We start from the raw sequence: 9,178 nt of genomic DNA on the forward strand, positions 1-9,178 counted from the left end.
CTGTTAAACAGAAGAGGAAGGTGTTGAGCGGTACAAACCAAGCGGTCCTCTACTTACAGTCAAAATCTTCACTTGCCTCCGGGCTGGTCATGCGTAAGCCCTGTTCCAAAGCGAGGTGTGCATACGGTGTTCGGAGGAACATGCTTAGCTTTTTACCTTGGTACCCTTTGCAGCCCAGAATAGTTGTTCTCTCTTGGTGCTGCTGCCTTAGAAGTGCTCAGAGCCGTCAGAGATAAAGGCAGTTGCACGCTCTGGAGAGATGAACCAGCAATTGAGAGGAAGAGCAAGAAGGTATCGCTGCCGGTTTTCAGCAAGAGAGACTTCCCAGTGGCTAACCAAATGTCTTTCAGTGATGCTTTACGGAGATCAGCTGATAAAGTGCGCTTTGTTGGATTACGGAAGAGTCTTTCCATCCCAGTAGACTGATTTTTCGCAAGTATACCTCTGTCAGTGCCAGCAACGAATGAGTTCGGTTAGTATTAATGCATTTGAACAATCTGAATGTTCCCATTAATTCCTCAAATGCAAATGAGCAGGACTGCGGTTTAAGGGTAAAGGGTGCTTTCTTTCCTTTTAAGCCAAGACATTTATTTAAAGTCTTGCTAAAACAGTTTAAAGCAGCCTCCTTATTCTTAAGGATTAAATTTTGGGCACCCACAGTGTTTTAGTGGAGGGGTAACTTGATTTATTTTGCACTGCGTAAAGGTGAAAGGAATGGCATAAAGAAAAAAAAAAAAAAGAAATTTAAAAATATATGTTGATGTTACGTTGATCTCGGCTCCCTAGTACAGAGCTGGAAAGCAGGAGAGCGATTAGCTTTACAACGATGGCACTGAAATCCATTGCTCAGCGACTAATCTTCAGTCAGCGACCGGGAAGAAGGGAAGTTTGGGAAGAAGGAAATATTTCTGTGGAGAGAGAGACATATTTTTCTATACCACCCACTTTCTTCATATTGAACCAAAGGTGCTTTTCGTCTGAATATTATTCTTTTGTTAACGCACTGTCTACAAATACTATCATTTCATTGTCAGAGTAATGACATACCTGCCTGCATTCATACTGAGCGTGCAATTTTATGCTTGTTAGGCTTTGAATGGTGGGAACGGTGGTGGCATGGGATTTGTAATGCAATTATTGTCTGCCAGCCTTGTTATAAGTGTCATTAGCTGTCACCGATTGTAAAACATTTTGGGCTGGTTAACGAGTGGAAACAGTAGAGTTGGTAACACTTAGTGTTGAACATCTTCTAATAGTAGTAGGTGGACACTTCATTACTTGGTGTTTCGCTTCATAAAAATCCCACTTTTCCCTCTTTCAGTAATGCGAGAGAGAAGAGCTGATGCATAATGATTTCTTTTTAAGAAGGCAGCACCGTGACACCCAGTATCGCAATCCGACGTTGATTCAACGGTGACTCAAAGCGAAGAGCGCTCCAACCTGAGTCATCCGCAGCATCTCCTACAGCCGCTCCTTATGTTCATCTCGGTGGGTTCCCGCGCAGGCTTGGCCTGCCGACAGCGCTGTTTGGTTTGAGGTCATAATTCACGTGGGACGGACGCCGTGCTGACATTTTAAGAGGACGCTGGGAACTGCTGAGAAACGCTTTCTAAGTAGAGGCAGCGGATGGCACTGGGAGAAGTAGATGTTCTTCTCTTTGCAGCAGCAATAGCTGTTTATAGCATCTGTGATGCAAAACGTGACCGGCGCTTAGGGACATGGTTTAGCGGTGGACTTGGCAGTGTCAGGTTTACGGTTGGACTCGACGATCTTAAAGGTCTTCATCCAACCTAAATGATTCTGTGATTCTCTGGGATTTTTAATGCCGCTGAAGGAGCCTGCAAGCAAGGTCAACATTTTTTGTGTTCCCTGCTCAGTCCGTCATAGTGTGGTTTAGGGTGTCCGTCTTCTACGGGTCGTTCCAAGCAGTTCACTTAACGTCGCAGCTGAATGTATTTCCAAACAGTCTCAAGTCACATAATGACTGTGGGCTGGTTAGTGTGAATTAATGGCCCGTAATGATCGCAAGAATGGGAAAGAACCGCAGAAGTGGTTTCAGAAAGTAGTAGTACGCGGGGAGAAATTGCTGTAGCGTGGGGGGGGGGGGGGTGTTTTTTGCTTAGTCTGCATCGCAATGGTGCAACGGCATCTGCAATAGGAACGTTTATACGAGTAGTAAGCAAGTAAAGACCCACTGCTGGTATTTCTTCTGCTTTATCCCCCTTTTTCCGACTGGGGACTGTGCGCATGTTGGTGTAGCTGCATACCCGCGACTTCATTTTGCAGCCTTGTAACAGAGACCCAGCGCACGGGCACAGCGCTGCCACTTCCAATTGCGATGCTAAAGCTCTTTCCTCTGCAGGAGGTTTTGTTAACTCATAAAGTTAGTAGATAATTGTGCAGAACTCCGGATTCTCCTCCGCGGAGAAAACTCTGCAGTTTTCCAAGTACTTCCCAAACATTTTCCTTCCAGCTTTAAACTCGGAAGGATTTTCACGGCCCTGTTTAGGAAAGCTCATGTAGCCGCCGTGCAGTGGAGCGGTTGCCATTGCGGGTGGATCCCCAGCTAACAGCAACTGGGATTCTGCTCCTTGAGGTATTGGGAAAGGGCTGCGTTGTCCCTTTCTACCGCCCGTCGCCAACAGCAAACTCCTCACTCTGAGGTTCGCAAATGCATGTCAAACACGCGAGGGAGTTCATGAATCCTCACTGGAAGGGAATCACTGGTGGAGGACTTAGTGCGATGAAATCGGTCCTTTTGAATAGCTTGCAGAAGGCCTCAGCGCTGTCAAAATCCCACAATTAATAAGTCAGTCCTTTGAGCATCGTTCGGTGAACAGTAAACGCACTTTTCCATTTGTTTTGCAGAGAAACCGGGTGAGTTCTTGTGGTTTGAAGAATCGTCCCGTATTCAAAGACTGAGTAATAAATTTCTAATAGGGTTTGGTGGTTTTTTTTTTTTCCTTCCCTCACATTTGACATTCTCTTGACCTCCAGCCACTGCTTGTTTCCACTCTTTCACTACGACTGCTTTAAGAGACTCTGAGTCTTTTTAACAGCATAATGGAGCTCTCTCAACATATTTCCTCATACAGGATATTTCAGAAGAGTGTGTAGCTTTTCAGTGGCAATGCTGTAATTATTAGTGTGTAGCAACCCCAGAGGAAAATGCTGCTCCAGCAGTCTTGACCGCTAAGGCGAGATCATCCAAGAGGTGCTACAAAACTTAAGTGCCGGGACAATTTCTTCTTGCGACCAAGACTGGCATCAGATAAGCTTTTGCAGTGAGCTGTAGAGTACTTGGTCTTAAATCTTCGTAATTAAGTTCTCCCTCGGTTGGTTTGGCACAGACTGGTGCATGGGGTTGTTCCTCCCCCGGTGCAGGACTTTGGGCCTCTTCCCCGTGTTGAACTTCAGGAGAACTGTCAGCCTATTTCGGCAGCCTGTCGCGATAAACAGCTAGTTGCACTGAATTAATCAAAAGAAAGGCCGGAATTTGCTTGTGTTCTGTAATCGTCTTTTGGAATAGAGCAGATAATCACATAAAGGGAAAAAACCATAAATAAGCGTGTTAATTATTTTTTGACAGACTACAATAGCCAACATAGTAAGCGCCCAGTGAATTGTCCTTGCTGATACTTTTGTGAGCGTTTTCAGTGAAAAACGCACCAATACCAGACTCTGGAGGTCTGTGGACATCCCCCTGTGTCAGATCATAGAGCGCAGTGCCATTTGCATGGCGTGTGCGGTTTGTAAACCTAAACGTGGAAGGTAATGGAAGTGATCTCGGGGACATTTCGCGCCGGTTTGGCTGAAGTGGTGACGAGGCCGTTATAATCCCTTGCCACGGTCGCGCACCCCTCTTGAAAGCTGCCTTGGGAGGGAAGAAAGTGGCTATCGCCTCTACGTGACACCAGCGTTAAGTAGGAAATGCAAATGCAGTGCTAAGAGTTTCGTCGCAAAGTTCTTTGTCGGCGGGCCGCCACAAAGTTGAGTTGGCTGCATTTCATCCGGCTGCTGCGCGAGCGCCGCTTCAGTGGAAGTCAGAAAACCCCGTCGCTTGTCTTTTTATGCAAAGCAGCAGTAATCTGGCTCTGAAGCCCGCAGGGAGATGCGCCGTCTCTCGCAGGTAACGCTTATCAGGCTGCCGCAGCTCCCGGCACTGCGGCACTTCGGCAGCGTGCCATTCGTAATTGGCCCCTTTTTGCTATTTTTAGCACCGGCGCTTTAGATCGCTGGCTTCTACGCAGAGTCTCGTGGAACTCTGGGCAGTCCCTTCCCCCTCTGCGTTAACAGCAAGTGCATCAACAAAGCTTCATTTCGGGGGTTTTGCATAGGCATGCAAGTCTGCGTACCTTTTTTTTTTCCTCTTTTTCTTTTTCCTCTCCAGCAGAAGAACTGTTAATGGCTGGCTGTAGCAAGTCGTCCTTTAGCGAGGGAGCGAGCAGCAGGGAATGCGATACCTGCTTTGGATGAATGTTGTTCTATATGGTGCATATCTCTCTCTCTCCATTTCGCGAAGCCTTTATGAAATCCCCAGCCGAAGCCAGGGCAGCCAGTTGACAGACTTCCACCCTTAATGATTTAGATCACTGCAGGCCCGAGGGCAGACAGGCACAGGGGCAAAGTGCTTCTGTTCCCTAATTTTTGCAATCCCAGAAGCTTCCCCTTGGAATTTGCATCCCTGAGGCTGATATTTATTTTGCATGGGCTTTTCTACTTGGAGACTGGGAGGCAGCGAGACATGAAACCCGTGGAATTGAAGGACTGACAGGAGGCTATGGGATGGTAAGAAGCTGGCAGAGGTGGGTCAGCTCAACAGCTGAACACGAGCGGTGGTACAGCACGGGCTGCGACGGCATCTGCCGAGCGTGGTCCGCAGGGAGGAATCCTGAATTCTGTTAACAACGCTACCCGCCGTCTCCCAGAGCACCTTCTGCAGCTAAATAACCACCTCAAATTTGTCGTTTTCCACATATGGCAGGATGCTGGAATCGGGTTTAGAAGGAGGAAAGGTCATAATTGGACCTCTTTTATATTTTCTACTGGGCCAAACAATGAAAGGCTTGGGGGAGACGTGAAGTGGCAGACTACAGGTTCGCCAGGTTGTTTGGAAAACTGTTTTAGAAGGCCTCACAGTTCGTTGTGATGATAGGAAACTAAATTAACCTTAGAAATTAGGACCGTGCTCGAGTGACCAGATTAGGCAAGACTGCAGAGTGTGCGGAGATGGTTCATTGTTTATCCAAATACTTGATGTTAAACGACTGAGGGGCAATTAACCGTACTGCAAATAAGGATGGTTCATTGTTTATCCAAATTATGTTAAACAACTGAGGGGCAATTAACCGTACTGCAAATATTAACTGTCCGTATCAGAATGAAGTCATACGCGATGGAGGCTTAAGACCCTTGACTCATCTTCCCGTCCTCTCTACCCGCAGAGGGATATTTTGTGGCGTTTTGTGTTACGGAGGTTAAAGTATGTCTAGAAACTATCCACAAAAGGTCTACCCAGGCCCTTCTAAATAAGGTGATTTCAGTGTAAGCAGCAAAAGTTCCCCTTTTCAGTGTCGTAAAGAGCCATTTGGGTTTTTTTATAGTCTCGTAAAATGTGTCGCCAAATTGCTTCAAGACTATCCTAAAAGAAAAACTCCAACAACCTCTTTGAGGAGTTGAGAGAGTCTTGAAAGCTGGAGCTGCTGTTTTCTTCGGTGGTTGGTGCGTGGTGTTTTACACAGAAGCGTCCTCTGCTTCCATCATGCCTCTCTTCCTAAATTTCCAGACACTTAAAGAGCAGTATTTTTGCTTTGTTAAAAGGCCTCAACGTTCCCATCTCCTGGTCGGAAGTTCTGACCAGGAGCCATTTTCTTATACGGAGCTACAAACCTTCAGGGATTTTGCTGGCATTAATCCACCAGACCCAACGGGGCCAAGGGTCTGTTCCATCAGGGACCTAATTTGCCCTTCCTGAGTAAGAAGGTGTGATCTAAACGATACAGCGCTTTTCTACTACGATCGTTATGTCTTTCCCTTGAAGGAACATTTTTGAACAGTGCTGTCCTGGTCTTAATTGTGTTTGTCTGTGCATGTTAAGAAATCAAAGAATCAACGTCAAAAAAAAAAGGCACGTTCATTTTAGATTCACTGCCCCGTCAGAACGATGTGCTTTATATATCTCCAGGAGTTGCGTTGTCAAATAGGGGATGTTAAGAGTCAGATAATCGCCAACAGTCATAGAATCATAGAATCATAGAATCATTGAGGTTGGAAAGGACCTCTAAGATCATCGAGTCCAACCGTACATGCAGGAAGAATGTCCAGGCACCCACTCAGGAGACGGATTTTTCACTGGATCTGGCACCTTTCCCTTGAAGGAACATTTTTGAACAGTGCTGTCCTGGTCTTAATTGTGTTTGTCTGTGCATGTTAAGAAATCAAAGAATCAACGTCAAAAAAAAAAAAAGCACGTTCATTTTAGATTCACTGCCCCGTCAGAACGATGTACTTTATATATCTCCAGGAGTTGCGTTGTCAAATAGGGGATGTTAAGAGTCAGATAATCGCCAACAGTCCTTGCGCAAGTGGGGATTACGAGACAATTCTCCGATTCCCACAGATTTTCAGAGGTGCCCAGGGAGGCTCTGCTCTTGCTAGCAGAGCATCACCTGCAGCGTGAGGTTCAGGTCAGCCGAAGGTGGAACTGTTTGTGCACCAAATTCCCCTGTACAAGCAGCAGACGGTGAAGCCAGCGAGATAAAAACCGATACGGTTTTACACGTAATGAAACACTTCCCTGGGTATAATGTGCTAGGGGCTTGGTGGTGGGACGTGTTGCAACTCATAATAGATCTTCCAGTAAAGAATGAACGCTCCTAATTGCTAATATTGGCTGTGTTTGAGTAGCCCCCGTGAAAGATATACAGCGTGACTAAGAACAGCTCGTTTCTCAGCGTGGTAACTCAAGTAGCATTATCTCCAGGCTCCCCGTACCAGAAGGGGCTCTGTCCTTAAATAAAACATCAATATACAATTCACTCTCGGCTTTTCAGCAAGTACATCTTCAGGAGACCCTGGACCATTCGTCAAAACCCACAGGAGTTATTTCTGTTTCCTAATTTACACTGGTGTCCTGGCTACCTCAAACACAGATTAAACGGCTCCAGTTCAGGATTTTCGGGGGCGGGGGGGGGAAGATCATCACAGCTTCTCATGAGCAATTTGGCCCTTGGAGAAAGGAAAGAGAGGGGGCGCGGACGTACACACAATAAATCCGTAAAGCATTTAACCTTTTGGTGGTAATTCCTTCTATACCTTCCTCGGTACATGGCATGCGCTGAAGTTTAGGAAATGGGACAGAAACCAGTATATATATATTTTTTTTGGGGGGGGGCGACGAAACCAACGACAACCCAAGAAAACCCCAACAACAAAACGAACAAGTGATTTTCAGGTCTGCTAATACACCGGACAGATGACTGAATTAGGTGAGGCAAAAAGGAACACGGAGATGACAGTTACCACTGTGCTTTGACTTCTGCTTTTCCTATTCCGCGGCTCTCTTTCGGAAATGCGATTTTTTTTTTTCCTGTGCGCGTTATAAATACACTTCCCCAGCGCCACCCACTTGAGGAGTGGCAGGCAATAACCACGCACAGGTGGATATCATTCGTGCCACCTTCTGGCGGTGAAGGAAAAGGCAAATGAGTTCACTTGCATAGCTGACATGTCTGAAAAATAATGCCAGGAAAAAGAAGAAATAGTCCGTATTTTGTTATTTTTAATATTAAACGGTTTGGGTTTCCTATTATGCTGTGAACTAGATTAATAGTAGGATTTTTTGTAGGGTTTTTTTTTTTAATATTAATTGTGGTGATTTGGGTTCAGAGAAATGCTGGCTACCAGATTTGCGGCTAATCCGCCCTGCACCCACGTGTATCTAGAGATGTGCTACCAGTGGTCTTGGAAAAGAAAAAAGGGAAAAAAAAAAAAGGAAGGAAAATGAGCAAGATACTTCTTAAACACTTACTGGAAGCGTTTCTTGCTGTTACAGGTGGGGCAAGTGACACTAAATTAAGCACATTATTTACTGTTGGTAAATCAACAAGACTTTTTTCTTCCAATGTGGTGGTTAATTCTGGATCAGAAAAGGGTGATAATAAAGCCGCCCTCTAGAAAAAGCTTCTTTTTCTTTTTCCCCTTCTACGGATGCAGATGGCGAGCACCTGTCTCGTGCGGCGAACAGGTTGTCACGGTAGTACAAGAGTCAAAAAAACCTGCGTTTGGAATATGTAGGAGCGCGGTCTGTTCATCTCGGCCGGACTCAGCCTCTGCAGAAATATCTCGCGTACCAGATTTAATTTTGTTCGTTTGAAAAGCAGTGCTTGGGTGGATGATATATCTCGGGCTGTGTTTCTGTGTGACGAGGGTGCAAGAAATAGGGTATGAAATAGCTGTTTCTAATACCCAATATCTATTTGCCACCCTCTGCGCATCAATATTTCTGTGCCGTAGGGAGCCAAGGTCTCTTTCAGAAAGACCTGAGTACGATCGGAACCTGCAGTTTTTGTATTCGGGGTACTTGTGCGAGGCCGGTGCTGGGCAGTTAAATAAGAGAGTAACAGATTTATAGCAAGCCTTTAGTGCATGCTGAAAAATAGCAGACATGTCTTCGAACAGGCAAAGACGGAGGCGATGACAGCATTTGCCGTGGCACAGGCCTGGGTGTAGAATGGTTGGAGATTATGTTCTTCTACACGTGAGTCAGGAACCCAAGTCAGTGGAGAATGAACCAAAAACCAAGACGTAGCTGCATCCCTTAAACGCCACTGAAAGACGTGGATGAACACCGAATAGATGCAGCGTAAACGAGTATAGAATGGAAACCACGTACTTGAATACATTTTGCTAATAATTCCAGTAAAATGAATAGCTAGGTGCAAGAGGAGGAAACAAGATGACGCTGAAATAAATGTGCGTTGTATTGGAGGAGGGTGCTGTTCCCCAGCTGTCCTGGTTTCAGCAGGGACAGTTAATTTCCTTCCTAGTAGCAGGTACAGTGCTGTGTTTTGGATTTAGGATGAGAACAAAGTTGATAACGCACCGATGTTTTAGTTGTTGCTAGGTAATGCTTACACGAGCCAAGGACTTTTTAGTTTCCCATGCTCTACCGACTGAG

This window comes from Aptenodytes forsteri, unplaced genomic scaffold, assembly GCF_000699145.1.
Source record: "Aptenodytes forsteri isolate BGI_AS27 unplaced genomic scaffold, ASM69914v1 Scaffold78, whole genome shotgun sequence".
Lineage (NCBI taxonomy): Eukaryota > Metazoa > Chordata > Aves > Sphenisciformes > Spheniscidae > Aptenodytes > Aptenodytes forsteri.